This window comes from Panthera onca, chromosome A1, assembly GCF_046562875.1.
Source record: "Panthera onca isolate mPanOnc1 chromosome A1, mPanOnc1 haplotype 2, whole genome shotgun sequence".
Classification (NCBI taxonomy): domain Eukaryota; kingdom Metazoa; phylum Chordata; class Mammalia; order Carnivora; family Felidae; genus Panthera; species Panthera onca.
In genome coordinates, this window is record NC_138339.1 from 13,749,842 (window position 1) to 13,773,903 (window position 24,062).

Consider the following 24,062-nt stretch of genomic DNA (forward strand, 5'->3'; position numbering starts at 1 on the left):
ATCCTCAGGGAGGATGAAGAATTAATTAATTCACTCTCAATCGAAAACCCTACCCGAGTGCTCTGCTCAGTGCCCAGCAAATGCACGCGCCATCTGCTAGAACAGTGCTGTTCACAGAGATGATGGACCGCAGAGGGTTTCAGTACAAAGTCTGAGAAACCCCACTGGACGCTCCCTAGAAGGTGTGGACTCAGACGTGAATTAGCTGGGGGACCATCCAGCTTGTCTGTTACATAGGGCACGGGAGGACACGAGATGGTGTTGACATGGCTTACGGAAACGCTCCAAAGCCATGGGGCTCTTTGACCCATCGTGGCAGCACCTACATCTGGGGCCTTGCAGGCACCTTCGGGTCACATCTAGGATGGCTTTCAGCCATCCTATTGCTTTAACAACTGGCTTTGGAAAGCCTTGCTAGAGAATCTAAGAACGTGCAGGCCTAGTTTAACCATGTAAACCAACCTTTTCTCCAAAATTACAACTTCGGATGCTTTTCAGCTGCAAAAGACTTAAAGATAACTTATCAAGGGGTGCCTGGGTGACTCAGCTGGTTAAGCATCCAGCTTCGGTCTAGGTCATGACCTCACCGTTCCTGAGTTCAAGCCCCGCATCGGGCTCTGTGCTGACAGCTCAGAGCCTGGAGCCTGCTTCAGATTCTGTGTCCTCCCTCTCTCTTTCTCTCTGCCCCTCCCCCACGTACGTTCTCTCTCTCTTAAAAATAAACATTAAATTTTTTTTTTTAATTAGAAGAGAATAAAAATAACTTATCAATACAAACTACACCCACCAGGAGAGTGATGGGGGTGGGGGCTGAAGAGGACAGAAACATTTTTATTTTATTTTTTTTTTAATTTTTTTTTTTAACATTTATTTATTTTTGAGACAGAGAGAGACACAGCATGAACGGGGGAGGGGCAGAGAGAGAGGGAGACACAGAATCAGAAGCAGGCTCCAGGCTCTGAGCTATCAGCACAGAGCCCGACGCGGGGCTCGAACTCACGGACCGCGAGATCGTGACCTGAGCTGAAGTCGGACGCTCAACCGACTGAGCCACCCAGGCGCCCCGACAGAAACATTTTTAAATCACATAAGTGCCTGTATCTGTGCTGCTTGCTATATACTGAGACTTTCTCTAAATAAAATTATTTCTCTCCTATACCAAAGGCATTTTCATTTCTCTCCATATTCAATATCTTCTTGGGTTCCACAGAGATCTGAGAACAGAGTGACACTTATTAAGAAAGGTAGCATGGGGTGCCTAGGTGGCTCAGTCGCTTAAGAATCTGACTCTTGATATCAGCTCAGGTCATGATCTCAGGGTTGTGAGATTGAGCCCTGGTTCAGGCTCTGCTCTGGGCGGGAAGCATGCTTGAGATTTTCTCTCTCTCTCTCTCTCTCTCTCTCTCTCTCTCAACAACAACAACAACAAGGCAGCATGTCTAACAACCCAACGGCAATGCCACTGGTAATTCAGGACAAGTTGAAGGAGATGCTCTTCCAAGGACGTGGGCCTGTGCACCTGACCATGAGGACCAGCGAGGCATGAGGACACCAGGGCACCTACAGTGTGACAAGCCAGACAAGTTGTGGAATGGAATGGAATGGGATGTGTGGTTTTAACTGTTGTTTTAAATCAATTCTGGGGCGCCTCGGTGACTCAGTTGGTTAAGCGTCCAACTTCAGCTCAGGTCATGATCCCGTGGTCCGTGGGTTCGGGCCCCGCCTCGGGCTTTGTGCTGACAGCTCAGAGCCTGGAGCCTGCTTCAGATTCTGTGTCTCATTCTCTCTCTGCCCCTCCCCTGCTCGCGTTCTTTCCCCCGTTTAATGGCCTTGACAGTTTTGGGGAGTGCATGTCAGGTATTTTGTAGAATATTCCTTGGTTGGGGGTTTTTCTCATGGTTGGGCTGGAGTTTGGTGGTTTCCAACAATGGCTCAATCCAGGGGGGTCCAACTGCTTCAATGGGAATCCTGGCTTTCCTGCATCTTGGCCACGTGGCTTGCAACAAATTAAACCTCTGTGGCTTTCCATTTCCTCCTCGACAGAAGAGAAACCCAGCTCCCAGGTCACTGTGGGGATTAAACCAGCTAACCTGACAATGAAGGTGAGCGCGTAACCAGAAATTCCCCACGAAGAGAAGGGGCCACCCTCTGAGTGAGCAACAATGATGGGGGGCCAGAGTCACAGTCCTAAGATTACTTCTAGAAGCTTGCAGTCCAAGGGGGACAAAGTTTAAATAGAAACCTTAAGCTTGATGCCATAAGGACTCATCCAGGGATGTATACCCGGAACCTGCACTTGGGGTAGGGGGGTGTTGACAAAGGAAGCAGGCCTCCCGTGGGCGATGAACTGGACCGACTCCCCTAAGGCAGGTGCAAACCAAGGTGAAAGGGCAATTTTCCGCAAATCAGCCCAAGCGCCAGTGTAGGCTAAGACAATGCAAAGTGGCTTACCCGCTCTACTTAATCTCCGTCCAGAAACTATTAACAGCCCCACACAACTGAACAAAGAAGGCATTCACCTTTGTCCGGCCCAAGAAAAAATAAAATCTCAGACTCTCCCGAGCAAAGCTCTAGAAACCGCAAAGGACTAAAACTACCTCCCCACTTACCAAAAAAATGTAGGCCAAGTAACATTGTTTCACAAATGCAACAGACTTTCTTCCAACTATGTTCTTACAAAAACAAGAAACAAAACAATACAGCAGCCAAGTCATTTTGAGGTATCGACTTTTAATCCCCCCCCCCCTCCGTTCAAAAGACTCTCCAAAACTTGGAAATTCTCAAGACGTCCTTGAGCAGAATCAATAGGCCGACAGAAGTGGGGGGCGGGGCATGCCCTGCAGTTAAGACCCCCCACTGGGGTAGATGAGAATAAGCCAGGCCAGGGTGGGCTAAAGTTTGAGGCCCGCGGACAAATCTGGCCCCATCCCATCAGGGCAGGTAACACAAAGCCCTGGGTCCTGAAGCTAAAGGAATGTTCCTCTCTGTTTCTCCTGGCTTCTCCTCAGCTTTATCCCTGACTCCTGGATGCCAGGCCCTGTCTGGTCCAGAATGAAGGCCCTATGCCCCCCTTTCCACACCCAGGCAGCCACAACCGACCAGCGAGAAGAAGAGGCTCATCCCAGCAAAGGAGAGGTTTCCCAGCAAGAGACCAGAAGACATCTCCTAGGAATGGAGTCCAGCAGCCCCCCCACCCCCGCTCCAGCCTTCTAGAACCACTCCAGCCGCAATTCAGGCACTCCTCCCCCAACCACCTCACCCAGTAAAAAGCCTGACTCATGGCCGGAAGCAAGGTCATGCATGCAATAAAACCTCTCAATGGTGAACCCCAGGCATGGGGGCTCCTCTTATAAAACAGAGCAGGACGGGAAGGAGGTTTAAGCAGGGCCAGCAGGAGGTCAGCTGAGGCAGGATGCTGCTCCCAAGCCCAACTGCGGACCACCCCCCGGCCCCCAGTCCCCCTGGCCTGGCTGCCCTTCTTGGAAGAATGGAGCCCATCCTCCACTCCACCGGCTCACGAAGGAAGGGAACCACAGGCAGAGAGAAAGCCCAAGCATCAGGTGCCACGAACACCAGTGGCCAAGCCAACTTCCAGTAAACCCTCGTGAGACAGAAAACCGTGCAGAAGGGAGGCTCTCACCTCTGACTTTACAGCAGAATCAAACACCCGTGGAGCTCGTAAACCTGGACAGTGCCCAGGGACCAGCTCCAGATGTGCACAGCTGGCGTCTTCGGAGCCCCACCATTGGGGCTTCTGGGCCCAGGGGGGGTGAGGAAGCGCCCCTTTGCAGGGCTAGTCCTCAGCAGGATAGGTGGTCACCCAAAGGAACGAGGGCTCCTTCCCTTCCCTCCCCCCTCCCAAATTCACCACTTCGGTGACTCTCATACCTGGTCTGGCTCCGAGGGAACGCTTGGGGCTCTCTTTGGAACCCCACGCAAAGCAAAACATCAGCTTACGAGCACTGGGTTCAAAACCACCAATCCAAGATAGCTACTCCTAGCAGGGAAACCATTAGGTCCAAGCAAAACCAGGAAGGAAGAGCGAGAGAGAGAAGGAAGGGAGAGAGAGAGGAAGGAAATAAGGAGGTTAGTTAACATACATACCCTGTCCACACATGGAACGCATCGCTCCTGAATAATTTACTACACGATGCTGGCATGCACCCCCCCCCACCCCGCCACCCCCCGGCCCCGCAGTACTCATTTACTCAATAATTAACGTCCGCTGCGATCCAAGTGTTTGTTTTGAAATTAGCTGAAAGTCATTTTTCAAAACATGTCATTTAAGAGCTATTTTAGAAGTCCCCACAAAACTGCACCTATAACACAGCCGGCTGGCTAAACGTCACCTAAAAAAAACATCCTCTATTAGTATTTACTTAGGGACTCCGGGATACCACCACAAATACTCCTCTATCATCATACCCAAGACATAATGTAAAACGCCTCCCCCAGGGCATGAAACCAGCTTCCCTGGATAAATCCCATTAAATCAGTGTTTAAGCCCACAGCTCAGCTTTTCAAGTGGCAACGAGTCCCCCCTACAGGCTTCCACAGAATGCCCACGCGCTGCCCTCCCCTGCTAATGACACCAGGCAAACCGGAAGGCATCTTAGATGGTACCATCCAAACTCCCTTGTTCCCCATACAGATGCCACAGAGGTTGGTCCACAGACACTGGAAATCTAGAGAAGCGACCACTTATCTCCAAGGCCCCAAATTACAGGCAATACAGAGTGCCAGCTGTTGCTGGGGCCACCCTGCCATGGGCTACGAGCTCTAGCAATTTGGAAGGGCAAACACAAATGGGTTCAAACCTCTTCCCTCGACAGAAAAAGCTCCTGAGGAGGTTTGTTCAAAAATCCCAGCTGGAGGGGCGCCCGGGTGGCTCAGTCGGTTAAACATCTGACTCTTGATTTCGGCTCAGGTCACAATCTCACAGTTCATGACATCGAGCCCCACGTCGGGCTCTGTGCTGACCGCAAGGAGCCAGCCTGGGATTCTCTCTCCCTCTTTCTCTGCCCCTCCCCTGCGCACACGGTCTTTGTCGAAACTAACAAACAGAAAAAAAAAAAAAAAAAAAAAAAAATCCCAGCGGATCACAGAAAAGTAGCCCGGACAAAACCATCTACGTGGCTGACACAGTAGTCAGAACAATTTCACAGGCATCCCCCCAAATGCTATCCGATATCTCAAGAGGGTCACCAAAACTCTGCAGACCCCACTAATCTCAAGAACTCCTTGAGCTTTTTGTGCCAAGAAAGAGATGACCTCCCAGTATGCGTGTCCTGTGGCTGTCATCGATTACAGGCTGGGAGAGAAACAGGCAAGGGACCCCTGGAGCTGCTGAGCAAAGTCACAAAGGAAGCGGCGGGGCCCTCCCTGGGGGGACAGTACCAGCAGTCATCACAAGCAGCTGAAAGGGCTCCAGGGAGAAAACTTTGAGGAGGTCCCCGCCGGCTGGCTGCTCGGCGGGTCTCTAGGAGCCTGTCTTGCGTCCTGGTAAGCACATCTTCAGACCGATGTCCCCAACACAAAAGATGCAAGCCACGTGTGGAAGTTTACATTTTCTAGCAACCCCGTTGTTTTGTTTTGTTTTGTTTTTTCATTAAAAACGGACACATAAGATTGCCTTTCGCAATGTTATTTAACCCCATAGATACAAATAGTGTCACCTCAACACGTAATCTGTACAAACAATGTATTAAGAAGATAGTTTACATTCTTTTTTCCATACTAATTCTCAAACTCTAGTGGGTATTTTTTTTTAATGTTTATTTTTTGAGAGAGAGACAGACAGACAGACAGACAGAATCCGAAGCAGGCTTCAGGCTCTGACCTGTCAGCACAGAGCCCAACTTGAGGCTCAGACTCATGAACGGTGAGATCATGACCTGAGCTGAAGTTGGATGCTTAACTGATTGAGCCACCCAGGCGCCCCACAAACTCTAGTGGGTATTTTATCTAAAAAATTTTTTTTAATGTTTATTTGTTTTTGAGAGAGAGAGAGAGAGCAAGGGCGAGGGGCAGAAAGAGAGGGAGAAAGAGAACCCAAAGCGGACTCTGGGCGAGGCGGGGCCTGAACCCGTGAACCGGGAGATCATGACCTGAGCCAAAGTCGGACGCTCAATGGCCTGAGCCACCCAGGCGCCCGTCTAGCAGGTATGTTACACTCACTGCGCATCTCAGTTCGGAACAGCCACACTCCCGCTGCCCAACTGTACGTAGAAGCTAAGGAACTGGACGATGCAGTTCTAGGCTCCAGACCTGTCATTTTGTGAGCCAAGATAGCGGCATATGTACAAAGACATGAATGCAAGGTCTTCTGTTTGTTTGTTTCCTGCCGTTTTAGGGAGCACACGGACACACGTTCCCCAGCGACAACCAGCAAGGGTATGTATGAATCATTCGTCAAATCGCCTGGCCCCGCCCCGAACCTACCTTAGCACAACACTACCTGGAGAGATGGGCGGGACAGTCTTTTTCTCTCTACTTCTGAAATAAGGAGGTAATAAGATCGCTCTAAGAATGTAGTCTACATGCCCCGTGTATAAGATGATTTAAAAGTTCTGGAAAACTTGGTACACAAATTGCCCTGTGACTTTTTTCTTTTTTTGTTTTTAACCAAAGGGAAGAAGAAAAACATATCTGTTTACCCGAATCCAAAACTCACAGCGATTTCAACAGCAACGCTTTCTAAATTCTTGAACTCTTAAATGCACATGTCAGCTCATTATCGGAGTTACTACGGGGCTTAGAGTTAAAACAAAGCTAGACAATTAATTACGCATCAAGCAGTAGAAAGTATGTGCTTTCACCCAAAACTGCCCTCGCCTCCTTCCACGACCAGATTTTTTAAACAGGAGAGCAAAAAGACGACAGAGTCTTGCCGGTGTAATGAGGGCAGGGTAAGGCAAATGCGCAAATTGGGGTTTCCAGGAGCTATAGGTTAGCAACCGTAAAAATGACCCTGGAGCCTGCTGTGTAGGGATGTGAAGACAGACAGACTGCAGAAAAACTTGTAAATTCGCCTCAACACCCAGCAGGGAGGTGAGCACCTCCGAGAGGCAAGTGGGCCTTTCCAAACGTGGGGACAAGGCCCAGCAGGCCATCTGTTCTCACCGCCCCCCCACCCCAGGCCCCCACACCAGGCCCCACACCCAGCCCTGACACTTTACAATCTATGTGCCACCAGGAAGACAGAGTGACCCTTTTAAACACACATCCCTTCCCTGCTGAAATGCCTTTTTCATTTGGACACAATCCCTCCTGAGGCCTATGGGGACTGTGCACATCCGGGCCCCTGCCTCCCCCTCCGGCCTCCTCTGGACTCTTCTCAGATCTCAACCAGGCTGAGCTCACTCGCGCCCAGCCTGTCCCGAGTGCCTCCTGCCTGCTCCCTACTCCACCACCAATACCGAGGCACCTTGCGGCCTGCCATCGACACTGCCCACTCCGGAAGGGCCTGGCCCACCTCTCCAGCCCAGCCACATCTGCTGCCTGAGCTTCTGTCCAGTACAGGCACAGCCCAGAGGGAGATGCTGTGGGTTCGGTTCCAGACCACCGCAATAAAGCAAGTCAAGTGAATTTTTTTTGGTTTCCCAGTGCATATAAAAGTTTACACTACAGTGTACGTACTCTATTAAGTGTGGAACACCATTATGTCTAAAACAAAAAAGCAATGTATGTAACTTGACTTAAAAATACTTTATTGCTGGGGCGCCTGTCTGGCTCAGTCCGTAAAGCGTGTGACTCTTGATCTCAGGGTCATGAAAAGCCCCACACTGGGCATGGAGCCTACTAGACAGAAAGACAGAAAGAAAGACAGAAAGAAACGCAGAAAGACAGAAAGACAGAAAGAAAGAAAGGAAGAGAGAGAGAAAGAAAGGAAAGAAAGAAAGAAAGAAAGAAAGAAAGGAAGGAAGGAAGGAAAGAAAAACACTTGATTGCTAAAACAAAAACAAAAACAAAAAGAACAAACACTAATCATCATCTGAGATTACAGCCCAGTCATAATCACCAGTCACCAATCACCATAACGAATGTAGTAGTCTTGAAAAAGTTTGAGATACTTGGAGAATTGCCACAATGTGACCCAGAGACAGAGAATGAGCCAATACTGTTAGAAAAACGGTGCCAACAGATTTGCTCGACACGAGGTTGCCAAAGACCTCCAACTGGTAAAAACTGAAGTACCTGCAAAGTGCAATAAAGCGAGGTATGCTCCTATGTAAATAAGAAACTTGCACGATGCCAGGCCTCCCTGTTCCCTGGGAGGCCACAACCACCTGTGCTAGGAAGGGCCAAGGACAGAAGGAAGGGCTTCCGACAAAGATCCAAGGACACGGGAGACTCCAGCATCAACTCCGTTCACGTTGATGCTTTGCCAGGGAGTGTATACCTTTTCCCAGCCCTGCCCCATCAACAATGACCTTGACCTTTTTGTGTCCAACTCCCTTCCCTAAGATTACCTCTATAGCATTTAAATAGGTAGGAAGACTCCTATTTCAGATTTTGGGGTTCACATTGTGGAACACAGTATTACAAGTGATAGCTCTACCCTAAAAACACTTCTCCGCATTATACACGAAAACCTCCTGTCTTCTAGAATCTCTAACAAGGAGCATTCAGGGGCTACTTATCTCGGAACCCACATACCCGATCATGCCCCCTGTCCAGCCCTCCCATGCCACTCTGCCCACCCCGCCCCCAAGGCTGGCCAGACTCATTCTCTAGACAGAGGGAAGGACACTAGAAATTCCCACCACCCTCCCAACCCCCAGCACTTTGGCTCCTTGGCAGCTTCTAGAGTCAAACCATCATGAAGCCGTATTTCCCACCTTTAAAACGGCTGATCTGAGAAGCTGTTGGCTTTTTTGGCCCTGGCTAAGGAACGCGAGAGGATTTTCCACATTTGTGACCCGCTGTTCTATTTCTCTCATGAACCTGAGGCACATTCTCATCGTTTAGCAAATTCACTTCACCTGAAGAACGAGCAGCACCCAGGATTCCAAATGCGTGGATTCATTCTACACACACTGACTCAGCCCCATTGGCTGACAAGGCACCGTGCGAGGGCCAAGAAGAACACAGAACTCAATGCTGGGGCAGCCTCAGAATCCAGCAGACCGGACCCCAGTACCCCAAGTGGCCACACCAGCCTGGAGAATGACAGCAACAGCAGACACACGGACCGTGGGCAGGTGCCAAACATTTCGCACACGCTCGCTTATTTCTAACGCCCCAGCAACTAACACTGCCCCCGTCTAACAGAAGCGAGGAAGCAGGCACCGAGCAAAGAACTTGCCCAAAGCTCCAGAGTTAACAGGTGGCACAACAGGTGGGGTTTTTCTCTCCTCTTTTTTAAAAAGAGGGCTATTAATGTATAATTTATATACCATGAAGTCACTGGCTCTCGGGCAAGTGCATCCTCATTAATTCCACCTAATTCGGCCTCGCCTGGCACGTTTATTCTCTGCTCTACAGTTCCCTACGTCACAAAATGCAAATGATAAATTCAGATCCGCAGGACAGCTAAGAGATCAAATAAGGGAACGAATATTAGGAAAATAGCCCAGTCCAGTGCCCCTGGCTTCCAGAATGGTTCAACAGCCTGAAAATGGACAAGAGCTAGTCTTCTCTCAAAGACTTTAATCTAATCAGAGACCAGACCAGTAGCTACAGAAAACAGGCGTCACAAAAGGCAGAGGGACAAAGGATGCAAGAGGTGCCGATGAAAATACAAAAGGGAACGGTGTGTTTAAACGGGAGGGTAGATCTGTGGGACTGGAGCTGAAGCATTTGCAACCCAGAGCCTGGGATGAGAACAGAGTTGAGTGTCGCACTGAATCACGAACTACGTGAGAACAGACCAGAACCTCCAGTAGTGGAGTCGTACGTCTCTGACCCCGACAGAATCACGTCGGCGGCGGAGAGTGGCCTGATTCCCTCTTTCCAGGGATGGGTAGGGCCATCTTTAAGCAAACCGCACACAGCTTGGCTTCCCAACCCTCTGAAGGAAATGCTTCCAGGAACGAACGTAGCATACGCAACGTAACACACATCTGTCTGGTCTCATTCTGCGAAGCTTACCGTGGTCTTCGGAGGATAAATCATCTTCCCACTGACCTTGAAACCCTCTTCTCCCAAACCGCGGCTGCCCTTGGAGCCGGAGTCTCCCTGCTCTCAACAGGAGACAGGAAAGGAGGGCAACAGAGGAATGTTCTTCCGCCCTGAGGCCAGCAGCTCTGGGCAGTCAGAGCCCAGAGCTGCCTCCTTGACACCCAATCTTCCCGGGCTGTGGGAATGACCCGAATGCCAGGGCAAACAGGCCCGTTCCAGATCCGCTGACGGACAAGTGTCACAAAGCGAGAAAGTTCTGCTTCTAGGGTCTGCCAAAGCAGAAGACAGTGTCACCTCAGAAGGAACTCACTTTCAGCTCTATTTTACGGCTCCCAGGACACCACCTGACGATCTCTCGTTTGCTTTAAAGAATGAGCTCCCTGGGGCGCCTGGGTGGCTTGGTCGGTTAAGCGTCCGACTTCGGCTCAGGTCATAATCTCACGGTCCGTGAGTTCGAGCCCCGCGTCGGGCTCTGTGCTGACAGCTCAGAGCCTGGAGCCTGTTTCAGATTCTGTGTCTCCCTCTCTCTGCCCCTCCCCTGTTCATGCTGTCTCTCTCGGTCTCAAAAATAAATAAACGTCAAAAAAAAATTTTTTTTTTTAAGTAAAAATAAAAATAAAAAAAGAATGGGCTCCCTGCTGCAGGTGGAACTAAGAAATTTAATTCCTGACTTCCAAGATGCCAATTGGCCACAAACCGTCCTGTGCATTGACCCACACGCAGACAACGCGTGGGTCCAGGGCGAGAGCTGTGGGGAGAGTTGAGAACAGCTTGCGAGCAAAGGGATATCCGAGGAGGGAGAACGATCCCACGGTTGTGGAGTCCGATTTCCTGTTCCAAGTGAAGACAGAAAGTGCCCAGAGATCAGGACGGACACACCCTCGATCGCAGTCCCTGTCAGAAGCAACAGAAATCCCCCATATTTGGCATTTGCACAGAAGTGACAACGTGTCTCACACACCGGGCCTGGATCCCGTATCCGTTACAGGCCCCAAAGGCACCTGTTCCCTGACACTCCAGCTGCTGCCTGTTGTTAAGGCCACTAACAGGCTTCTAGTGCCCCGTGGGGCACTAGGGGAAGAGTCTGGAGCGGTCCTTCCCCAACCCCCTCAGTGCTACAAACTAGAAGGAGACGCCAGCAGGTCACTCCTGGGACTAAAGGAACGTGCATCCTTTACTTCCGGAACAGTCCAACATCAGCAGCATCGCCATCTGGGGCCAGGTCATTCTTTGTTATGGAGGCTCGTCCCTGCGCATGTCAGGACGCTCAGCGGCATCCCTGGCCTCTACTCACTGCGGAACCCCAGCCACGGGGTTATAGTTGGGATAAGCCAAAAAAATCTGCAAACATCACCAAATGTCCCCTGCAGAGCGAAGCCACCTACAGTGAGAGCCACTGGTCTAAAGAGTGTTAGTGGCCCACTGACATCGCACCTAGAGGAAGTTTTAAATCGTGAACCACCAAGGCCTGGAAGACACAAGCCAGCCTGGCCAAAACCTTATCATCATCTCTCCACCCTTCCTCCTCCCCGACCCCCGTCCTGAAGGGTCTCTGCCACCACTGGATGGAAAGGTGACGTTCGGCAACCTCATCACCCGTACCCAAGAGGTGCCAGAATGCTGTGGATCCTGTCGGTCTCTTCACAGGGACGTCTCCTGACCGCCCCCCTTCCTGTCAATCCCCCTGGCCACTGGGCAGAAGCAGAAAAATCCCATCGACCTTCAAGAACCCGGGATTTCAGATTGCCCCTCGACAAAAGTGACTTCCTCCGTTTCTGTTTGCTTGCCTCTTTGTAACTTAGCTTATTAAGTGGTGGAGCCCGGACTGGAAACAGAGGTCAGGGCAAGAGCACGCGCTCTTGTAGTTAGACTCTGCTGCCTCTCAAGTGCGAGACAGAGAACAAGGCCGCAAAGGACACAGAAGAGTAGAGCTCGCAGGAAGCACAACAAGGACTGGAAAAACCAAGGACAAAGTATCAATTGCCAGAGCGAGGACCAAACCAACCAGCACTGATCCCTCGATCGGTTGACAGATCGCCGGTGAGAGCATTTGCATCTAGAGCGCTCTATTGAAAAAAGAAAGACCATAGGACAATTTCAGCCATCCCTAAATAAGATCCAAGGGCTCCCACCACATCCCAAAGGATTACACAGGTAATATCGACAGGCTTTTCATGTAACAACATTTACAGAAGGAGATAGCTTCTCCCTCTTTAAAAACAAAAAACAAAAAAAACCCCACTATCCATAGAATAGAAAACTTCAATGTGGGTAAAGGCAAAGTATACTTAAGTTTTGGGGCTTTTCTTTTCTTCTTCTTCTTTTTTTTTTTTTTTTATTGTTTATTTTTGAAAGAGAAGGAGAGCACGGGGGAGGGGCGGAGAGAGAAGGAAACAGAGGATCTGAAGCAGGTTCCAGGCTCTGAGCTGTCAGCACGCAGCCCGACATGGGGCTTGAACCCATGAACTGTGAGATCATGACCTGAGCCAAAGTCAGATGCTTAACCGACTGAGCCATCCAGGTTCCCCTAAGGCTTGCTTTTTTTTTTTTTTTTTTTAATGTTTATTTCTTACTGAGACACAGAAACAGCACATGAGCAGAGGAGGGGCAGAGAGAGAGAGAGAGGGAGACACAGGATCTGAAACAGGCTCCAGGCTCCAAGGGGTCAGCAGAGAGCCCGACATGGGGCTTGAACTCACAAACTGAGATCACGACCTGAGCCGAAGTCAGACGCTCAACCGACTGAGCCACCCAGGCGCCCCAAGGCTTGGTTTTTAACACTACTATGGTAAAATTATGGGAGATAATGCTTTGGTATTTCCATGTGTGAGTTGCCGAGAGGGAAGGGAACGCGTACAGCATGTCCATGTGACTTCCTTTTTCTGAGCTTTAGTCCTTAAAAATTGTAATATAAAAACTCATCTTTACCCCGGTTATAAAAAGAGCAAAAAACTGGTGAATCACTTAAAACTAAAGCAAAAAAGTCACTTCCGAATGTTCTCTTACGTGGCTGTAAGCAGAAAATCCGAACCTTCCTATCTCTTGGCACACATTTAAGACAAAGGATGAAATCAACACAAAACCGGGTATTCGTGCGTGTTAAATCACACACGTGAGCAATCCAAATCGACCACTGGGAGATGAGCCTCAGGCTCCTGTGAATTAAACCACAATTAGGTTTTCCGAACATGCTTTGGCCTCTGGCTTGTGAGCTATGGATAAAGCATTTAAAATAAAAACTTATTTATTAGTTAAGGGGCACCTGGATGGCTCAGTCGGTTAAGCGTCCGACTGTGGCTCAGGACACAATCTCGCAGTCCATGGGTTCGAGCCCCGCCTCGGGCTCTGTGCTGACAGCTCAGAGCCTGGAGCCTGCTTCAGATTCTGTGTCTCTCTCTCCCTCTGCCCCTCCCCCACTCACGCTCTGTCTCAGTCTCAAAATACACATAAAAAATAAAATGGACATTAAAATAAATACATGAACATTAAAAAAAAATTAAAAAAAAATAAGGTTATTAAACAACTGAAAACAGAGGCCCAAAGTAGGAACCGTGTTAAAGTCACCAGGATACTGTACTTAAGAACACAATACATCCATTCCAGTCTCTGTAAATGGAGCCTCTTGACGGATAGAAATCAACATATAGAAATATATACATTATATACGTGAGATGTATCATTGGAGACAGTTTTATACCATATTTTTATACACTTCTATATAAAGTCCGAGCCAACACTGGAGTATTATTCAGCCATAAAATGGAATTAAGCATTCATCTATGCTACCAAGCGGATGAAACTAAAAAACATGCCAAGTGAAAGAAGTCAGACACAAAAGGTCACATACTGTACAACTTCATGTACAGGAAATATCCAGAATGGGTAACTCTATGGATCATCGGTGGTTGCCACGGGCTGGGGGAGGGGGTGAATGGGGAACAACCGTTCGGGTGTTATTTGGGGGTTTAATTAGGTCATACGGGTGAAGCTCTGATCCTTCTATGTAGAGACACCAGAGCGTTTTCTCTTCCCTCCATGTGAGGACACAATCAGAAGATAGCCTTCTCTGCAAGACAGGGAAGGAGTCCTCGCCAGAAACTGAATCTGCCAGCACCTTGATCTTGGACTTCTGGCCTCCAGGACTGTGAGAAATAAATGCCTCTTTCAGTCCCACCCCCCAACCAAGTCTGGGGGGTTCTATTATGGCAGCCCAAGCTAAAACTATGGAGTTTTTTTTAGCTTTATTGAGAGACAGAGACAGAGACAGAGAGAGAGAGAGAGAGAGAGAGAGAGAGAGAGAGAGAGAATTCCAAGCAGGCTCTGCACTGTCAGCATGGAGCCTGACACGGAGCTCAAACTCACAAACTAGGAGATCATGACCTGAGCTGAAACCGAGAGCCAGATGTTCAACCAACTGAGCCATCCAGGTGCCCCTAAGACTACAGAGTTATGACCAAACCCACTTTACAAATGGGAGGCATGAGGCACTGAAGAGGAACGCAGGTTGCCAAGGCCATCCACCTGGCCAGCAGGAGGACGGCATTCAAAGCCTGCTTCCACAACCTTCCCCTCTAAGGGACACTCCATTCTTGCTGAATGAACACCAAGTGACCAAGAGAAGTAGGACAGGACCCTCGAACGGCATCCAACCTTCCATACCTCACACCCTTGCAAAAAAAAAAAAAAAAAAAGAGTAAAGTTTTAAAATTGTATAATAAAACTTTTTCCCCTTTAAAAGACAAGACTATCCAGCCTCCCTGGATTAGCCAAGTAAAACATAAAGAAGGAGCCAACAACACTGAATAAAATGGGGATCCATTCTAGAAATGCAGAAGTTTAACCTAGATACCACCCTTGCAAACACGGTTTTACAACACAGTAAATATATTTTTGGAAGCCAGCTAACACTAACCCAAAGGCAAAGAGTCATTCCATTCCCTCCTTCTGCTCCAAAGTTAAGCCGCGTCACTTCTTCACCGTGTAGCATAAGCCCCAGTCAAGTTTGGTTTGGCTCACGCAGTAAAAACCAACATGCATTCATTACTTGTCAACGTTTTACAAATTGGGACAATTCACAGAAATCTATATATCTGGTCTCTTTCAAAACTAGAAAGAAGGCCTGGGGGCGCCTGGGTGGCTCAGTCAGTTGAGCAACTAATTCTTGGTTTTGGCTCAGATCATGATCCCCGGCTCGTGGGATCCAGCCCTGCGTCAGCCTCCATGCTGAGTGTGAGCCTGCTTGGAAAGGTCTGGCAACACCGAGTCTTTTTATTTTTTTATTATTATTTTTTAATGTTTACTTATTTTTGAGAAAGAGGGAGAGACAGAGTGCAAGTGGGGGAGGGGCAGAGAGAGAGGGGGACACAATCCAAAGCAGGCTCCGGGCTCTGAGCCATCAGTACAGAGCCCGACGCGGGGCTGGAACTCACAAGAGCTGTGAGATCATGACCCGAGCTGAAGTCAGACGCTTGACCAACTGAGCCACCACGTGCCCCTATGGATTATTTTTGAGAGCGCGCAAGCAGGGGAGGGGCAGAGAGAGAGAACAGAGGATCGTGGGCTCTGTGCTGACAGCAAAGAACCCGATGTGGGGTTCAAACTCACGAACCTCAAGACCGTGACCTAAGGCAAAGTCAGACGCTCAACCAACTGACCACTCAGGTGCCCCAACACCGAGTCTTAAATTCTCCCAGGCTCACGAGCACCGGTTAACCACATCCTCGCCACTCCCCACGAGCACAACCTGGCTCGTTTCACTCATCTCCTCACCTGCTGATCCCTACGGGCCAGTATCTGCAACTCTTTCAGACAGCCGGCCACACAGTCTGGGCCTCAATACGGGTTGTTTAAAAAATGCATTATTTTGTGTCGAATGCGTCCATTCAAAGGAAGCTTGTGAAGGGAAGTGTCTCAACTATTTAATGGGTTTGTGCAGCAGTGCTCTTTAATTAAAGCTGGCTCAAATCAGAACGGAAACCGTGTCTGTTTTTAGGCCAGTCTTGGACGTAACCTATTGAATCATATCTTAATTCTGACCAAATGACAGAATAAAGCCCTTTTTTAAAAGCACGAATGTTAGCCACCCAAGTAAGTGCTCTATTTATAGCTGCCAGGGATTAAGGCTTCCAACGTCTTTTACCGCCATCCTGCCCCAGCATCAGCGCGCACACACACACACACACACACCCGTGTCGCTGCCTCAATATTGAATTTCAGCCGCCAGCAAGTCAGACTTTTTCCATTAGTTGGTTTGGGATGATTCCTGAGCTATAGGCACGCTTCCTGGCCAGCTGCCCACAGAACGCCTGAACGCAAAATTCTGTTTATTTCTCAAAAAAAAAAACCCCCAAAAAAACCCTGATCCTATCTTCTCTCTGGTTTTCATCAAGTTCAACCAAAAAGGAGCCTACATTTCTCACCGTGCTTCCACCAGAACTCGTTGCTTTTCCCCCAGTTATAAAACCATTTTCATACTCAGAATTGGAAGGTGTTAAAAACTCAAAAAAGGTACACACCGCTATCGATATAATATGCTCTTAAAACTCTGGCTGATTTAAAATGCCCGAACCCTGAGTGGCCATCGAGTCTTCTTTGACTGTAGCAATAAAGCAGGGACGTGTACATTTGGTAACTCTGGAAGGAATCCAGGCCTTTGTGCCATGAACCGCTTGTGAACATTTCAAACTGTGATTTTCGCTCCTCCTTGCACGGCCACTTGGAACTCAAGACGGAACGATTAACTGCAAGTTTCAGCCCTGGTATCAGAGTGTCTTCTCCGCAGGTCTGTGAAGGAAGTTATTTTTTAAGGAACTGCACGTGCAGGGTGAATACTCCAGCTGAAGGAGGAAAAGGAGACCGGTCATCCCTGAGACTCCAGGACAGCAACAGGTCAGAGACCGGGGAGGAGGGGTGGGAGAGGGGAAGGCAGGGGTTACGCACAGAAGCAAGAGCAGCCCTGGGCAGTCGTCAGTGGCCGAAGCAGGTGTGTGATGTGGGGGTTGGGTGTGGCCGCGGGGACCACAAGATCTGGAATCAGAACGAGAGAGACAAATCAGGAGGATGATACCTGTATTTAAGTTCGAAAATGAGGCTGGCAAAAAGAAAAAAAAAAAAATCAGAGCTCCAAGTTCAACAGGCAAAGCAAAGCCTTGACCTACATTGGAGGAGGTGGGGGAGGCTGCGGGGACAGCCGCTGAGGAGGCGTGAGAACCGAGGAGAGGCAAGAGACACGGCAGAAGGAATAACCTCCATAATGCGGGTTACTCGCTGTAGTTCAACGTTGAAGGCTCTTTTATCATTCCGGTTAAGGCGAGAAACGATATACCGCACTCCACGCGCCTGGGCTCCTCCCAGGAAGCAGGCACCTGGGAACACGGACTTGGGCAATAAGGAAGGTCAGAAAAGACAAGGGCGCGTGAACAACTTCTGTGTGCTCCTGACAGAGTGACCAAGACCTTGACATTCCAGCGTGAACGTGGCCAGGCTGAGAAAGCTCACCCTGAGACAGTCCCCTCCAGTGATCCCACCCACTGGCCACACGGCCTCTCGGAAGGATTCTAACCTGAGACAACCTTCCCAAGGAAGCTTCGTGAGCTGCCGGAGTTCCCAATGAGGCCCGCAGTGCCCGCTCACGAGGGAACCTAAGATCCATCGTCAGGAGATCGATGGTACCAGACAGTGGCCAGCAAAACCACCACAGCATCTCGGGACTCTCTCCTCACTGGGACCGGCGATATCTGAAGAAGTCTGCGTGGCCCGTGTTAACTCTGCAGACCCGTTATTTCTGCCAAGTCACTGCTTTCATCTTATTTGTGAATACTCAGTTTGTAGCTTAGACAGGTCCTGTATTTGAGAGAGTCCCAGACAAAACACATCCTCAAGCAGATCCCCGAACCATGAAAATAACCTTGAGATATAGTCGCTGCCTAGTGGGGGATCATACGGCAGCAGGAGAAGTAGAAACATTTGATAAACCCACAGCCAGTCTTCCGGACCGGTGATCCACCTGGGCTGGAGAGCAGTGCTAAACTCCTGAGACGCGAACTTGGAAGCAATGAACAGTCTCTGCAGTTGGACAAGACGACGCAGAACCCCACGCACCAGCTGCATGCCCTGACTGATTGCTTAACCTCTCGAAGCAACAGGTTGTCCAACCCTAGATGGGACCAACGATAGTTCCTAACAAGGGAAAGACTCAATGAGATGAGGCGTATGAAGGGATGAGCACAGCAAATGGCACCAAATAGGCATCTCATAAATGTCCTATTATGGTTATTGTTAGTTTTAGAGGCTCACAGCTTCTAGATAAATCCAAGGGACCTTTTTAAAATACATTTGTTTTAACCACTGATAAAAATAAACAAATGTTTAAAAAAATTTGAGAGAGAGAGAGAGACAGAGTATGAGCAGGGGAGGGGTAGAGACAGAGGGTGACACAGAATCCGAAGCAGGCTCCAGGCTCTGAGCCGTCAGCCCGACGCGGGGCTCGAGTTCGTGAACCACGAGACTGTGACCTGAGTTGAAGTCGGACATTTAACTGACTGAGCCACCCAGGCGCCCCAACCCAAGGTACCTGCGTCAGTTAATCAGCTGTACTTCCCAGGGATCCTCTGGTGAACACCCCTCCCCGCTGGCCTCATGGTCTCAGTGAGTCAGGGGTAGGAATCCCACTTACAGCCAGATGCCAACCTGAGCTATCTCAGCCTCACAGCAGGCCAGGTCCATCAGTACAACTGAATCATGAATTCCATCAACATGGATCTTTAACAAGCAGTGATCTCTAAGGCAATCCCTCATCGTACTCAAGTTTCTTATCAGTAATCTGAACTAACCGAGCGGGTGAGTCAGTACTTGGCACAGATCCCGTATCAGCTGAATGGCTTAGTCCCCTGAGTAGTAGGTCGAAGGCTTGGCAAGGAGGTCATCGCTGAAGGCTCGTTACCAACCTGCCCAGCCCAGATTCCCATCATGAACCAGGTCCAGAGTCGTTAATCCCAATCAGGCTCAGCTCGCGCCCGACAAATGATCCACTTAGTAAATGAACTCTGTGCCAAAAGATAGTGGTACAGACTCTTGCTGTGACAATTTAACTCTCCTATTTGGAGTCTTTTCCCGATCGACAGACAGAAACCTGCAGGACACTAACGTTCATGTAGCAAGAGGTCTCGTTTATGGCACCTTCCACGTTAAAAAGCAACAAAGTCAACAGCAAATCAGATTATTTCCCTGTTTGGTCTTCCCGCTAGTGGGGGAGAAAAGGTGAGGAAGAACATGGGAAGAACTCCTACCACTTTAAATGTTTTACAATTTTGGGGCGCCTGGGTGTCTTGGTCGGTTAAGCGTCCGACTTCGGCTCAGGTCATGATCTCATAGTCCGTGAGTTCGAGCCCCGTGTCGGGCTGTGTGCTGACAGCTCAGAGCCTGGAGCCTGTTTCAGATTCTGTGTCTCCCTCTCTCTCTGCCCCTCCCCCGTTCATGCTCTGTCTCTCTCTGTCTCAAAAATAAAGAAAGTTAAAAAAATAAACTAATTAATTAAAAAATAATAAAAATAAATAAATGTTTTACAATTTTATATGCCACATCATACCTCAGTAGAACTGAAATAGAAGAATAAAATAAAAGAATAAAATAAAATTTAAAAAAAACCCTCACTTCTAAAGCACAGATTGAATCCAGGAACTTTAAAGATGACCCCAACTTACTTTTCCTCCTGCCCAAAGGTTTGGTGAGAACAAGAAGGGTGTGAACTTAGTATTCTTCCCTTTATTTTGCAGTTTGGCCTGCTGTTTCTACCGCCCTCCCCAAGCATTCAGTGATTCATTGCTGTGGCTTGCGAGGCAACGACGTGCTAGATGAAAATTAAGCCGAAAGAAAAATCATACACTTACTCATCAGCATAGGGAGAAGCGGAAAAGGAAGGACGGCGTGGAGTTTGTCGGTAAAGGTTCGCTCACCCCTTACGAGACGCTGCCTCAAGCACGATCAGGGTCCGTGACCCAAGTGCTCAGAAATGAATGAAAATAATCACATGGTGGCAGAGAGAGGACCGGAGGGCAGAGCTCTAGTTCTGGCCCCTTCCAGCCTTCTTCCGTGTCAAATCTACACATCAGTCTCCCGGTGCTTGGTGATGGAATTGGTCGTACTGTCTGTTCCTTTGCCTTTTAGGACAAACGGAAGCCCATAGCTAAAAAGGCCTGGGAAAAAATAACTTTACAGCCCACTGTATAAATACACAGACATACAATATATTTTTCATGGATGCCACAGAAATTAATTTCAGAATAAACAGAATTTTAAATCTAGATGTATAACGTAACTAAGCCATAATAAATAGAATTTGGATGTTATAATTAAAAAATCAGATGAAGGCAACACGGATACTCATTCACACATACTCCTAAAACATGTTACAGAAAATTGTGTTAGCGGTCCTCATTTTCCTTAAAAAACAGAAAACTAAAACACAAAAGGGTAGAATCTTACAGAATCAAGTCAGTCTTCTGTATCAGGGTGTCTCAGCCTTGATACTACTGACATTGGAACTGAATCAGTCTGCGTTGTGGGGGGCTGTACTGTGCATCCCAGGAAGTTCAGCGGTAACCCTCGCCTCCACCCACTAAATGCCAATAGTGCCCGCCCAACGTCAGCGGTCACGACCCAAAACGTCTGCAGACGTTGCGAAGTGTCCCCAGAGAGGCAAAATTGTCCAGTTGGGAACCACCGTTCTATATAAAATTCAAATCCCATCCATAACGATCTACCAAACCCTGAGCAACATTCAGACTACACGCTTTAGGACAAAGAATATATCTGCTGATATATAACCACGCCAGCACTTTTTTTCTTCATGCTAACACTTTTCTCTTTAAACTATAAAATCTGTATTCATTAGGAATGGCAAACACTAGCAGCCGACGTAGCTCCACGTTCGCCGAATTACAGCTTTGCAAGGTTCACTTAAATGTAAACCATTAATCATCAAGTAAAACTCTCCGATCAGTAGAAGGGTCAGTTTCCAAAATGGTTTCTTAAAATTTCATCACTTGCCGTGAACCTAAAACTGCGCTAAAAAGAAAAGTCTTTATAAAAAAAAAGATTTATCCCTAAACTTCAATGAAATGGCCCTTTCATCCATCCCTGCTGAGGGAGATGTGAAAGGTCCAGATGCCAAAGTATGGCCAGAGAGCTGAGGGCCACTCACAGCAGCGAGGCAGACAGAAGCCATCAGCAATGCAGATGACAAGCAAGATTCCCAAACTGCGTGCTGCCTCCAAAGCAAACATGCCTTCTCACAATATCACTTCATGGGAATCTGGACTTGATCGCAAACACACAAAAGCCAAGAAAAATGGTTTAGGAAATTCAACGTGACCTTGTTCTTCAGTAGAAATTCTCCCCAGAAATCTACAAATTTTATAGAAACTAGTCTTTGAGGGGCGCCTGGGTGGCTCCGTCGGTTAAGCGTCTGACTTCGGCTCAGGTCATGATCTCACGGTTCGTGAGTTCGAGCCCCACGTCGGGCTCTGTGCTGATGGCTCAGAGCCCGGAGCCTGCTTCGGATTCTGTGTCTCCCTCTCTCTCTGCCCCTCCCCCATTCATGCTCGGTCTCTCTCAAGAATAAACATTAAAAATTTTTTTTTCAATAAAAACAAAGAAACTAGTCTCTGAATCTTCTCCCCAACAGAACGCCCTGCAATAGCTCTCACTCAAGATGAACGTTCGGTGGCCCATCACAGAAACAATCAGGGTTATGTTTTTATTGTTTGATTATAGGAAAACTTCAATTCCTTGTTCCAGTCACTGGCAAAAAACAGGTAATTCTTCTTGGGCTTGTGTCACCTGACTGGTCTGCTCTCTACGGAGATACAAATATACATTCCTAATGATTTCAACACAGATCCGATCTTCCCCTCCTACACAAACTACTGACATCACCTCCGAATGAATTTGAGTTCCCTAGAGCTAGAGATCTTGGATCCTAATTCCAATTCTACCACTGCCCAGCTCTGCGAACTTGGGCAAATTACTTACCGTCTTCGAGACTCTATCCTTATACGTAAGAGAGAGGCGAATGGTACCAACCGCCTAAGATTATTGGGCAGATTAAATGCATTAGTCCATGTAAAGAATTTAATACAGTGCCAGCCAAGTGATCAAGACAGTTTCACTAGTTCAACTGGATAAAAGAAAACGCAGACAGCACAGAGGCTGAAAATACTGCCTCATGGCTTAGCCATGATGCTGAGTTCCATTTAGTCAAATCGTTACCCAAATCTCACGTTATACCAAATCCTAAGTATGTATCGTATTTGGTCTTGGGCAACTATCAACCTGAATTAGAGAACACTGCTAAAACATTTTTTAAGACATTTTTGTCCTAAACTGGGTTGTGATAAAGTCAGGCTGTATCATCTTTTAAAAGGCTTAGTCGGTTAAGCGTCCGACTCTTGATTCCAGCTCAGGTCACGATCTCTAGGTCTGTGAGTTTGAGCACCGCTTGGGGCTCCATGCTAACAACACAGAGCCCACTTGGGATTCTCTCTCTCTGCCCCTCTCCAACTTGATCCCAGCTCTCTCTGTCTCTCAAAAATAAACAAACTTTAAAAATAAATAAGTTCCCAAAATTCTGCTTTCCTTGAGGAAATAGCTACTCAACTTCATCAAACCACCAAAGAAAACCCTCACGGGGCCTCTTGTTCTGAAGATACCCCGTTTCTTTGTTTCAAATGCAGGTGCCAACCACAGAGATTCACATTTAGGCATCCGGTGGAGGCTTAAGAGCCCACGACGACTTTAAGACACTCAAGTGACACAAACCTAAGTTAGATTTCTGACCCTATCATTTGGCGTAGCTCTTGGGTAAAGCAACCGTTCTCCGTGACTCATGGTAAAAGGAATCTACTTGATATCACCAAGATAACAGGCAAATAAGCATAAAGTTACATTCCCATCAAGAGCCCTCTGAACTCCAGAGATTTTGCAACGTCAGAAGCACATTTTCTTAACATTGCACGCAGTCCGCGAAAGGCGGGCCACCCTAGAATGGTTTTCGCCCCCCATTGTCACTTTCGGAACTGCTGACTCGTGTTTTCCTTTTTTTTTATGATGGTAAAATACAAGACAATAAAAACTATGTGGTGAAAAGACAGACGCACAAATTACCCTCCACGGTAAATGCCAAGAGGCCCTGACCTGCTTGCTTCGTCTCCAGAATAAGGTATGGCAGAATCTTGTCCTGATTATACAGCCAAGAGCTCACTGTAGCAGATGCTTTTCTTCTGACGTAGGCTTTGAAAAACAACAGGAGATTCCAACTTTACTCATATTTTGTTATTTATATTCCATCAATATTTACAGAAAAGATGCGCTGGCCTTCTCAAAGAGAATCTTAAGTGACCACGGTTTTAGAGCGTAAAATACAGTAGCCCAACAGATCTGTCCAAGGGCAGGAAGGAAACCGTTGCAGCCGAAAGGCGAGGTCACCAAGAGAAACATCCCAAAGGTCAGTGGTTCTCAAGACCTAAAACGCTGAATGCTAGAATTTACAGTATGCCCAGACTTCACATCTTTGAACTTGGCACCGACTTTCGAGAGAATCCCTAAAGAATGAAAATCTTAAGGAAATGCAAGGTCCATGATAAGGTGGTATTTTGAGGACCCCATCCTAGCAAGGCAAGTCACGCCTGAAAAGGTGGGGAGGCGGCTTATAACTTTTTATCTTCTCAGAAAACCGTAAGCGGTTCAGAAATACTGCCTACTGGAGACTACTTCTGGACAGCAAACAATTCATCTACTACCTGTGGACAAAAACCCCGTAGCATCACAGCCTTGGTAAGAGACTTCATTTCCCACATCAGTAGCTGTGACTGCCTCGGTCTAGAACCACGAGGCTAAATCTAACACACTCGTGTGTGCATATAGGTATACACGTGGAACGCGTG

At 48.1% G+C, this 24,062-nt stretch overlaps 1 protein-coding gene across 3 annotated transcripts in view; it reads right to left on the reverse strand.

The window, feature by feature from the left end:
- Positions 1–24,062, reverse strand: part of MYO10 (myosin X) — a 229,358-nt gene that overhangs the window by 192,925 nt on the left and 12,371 nt on the right. The window lies entirely within an intron of this gene.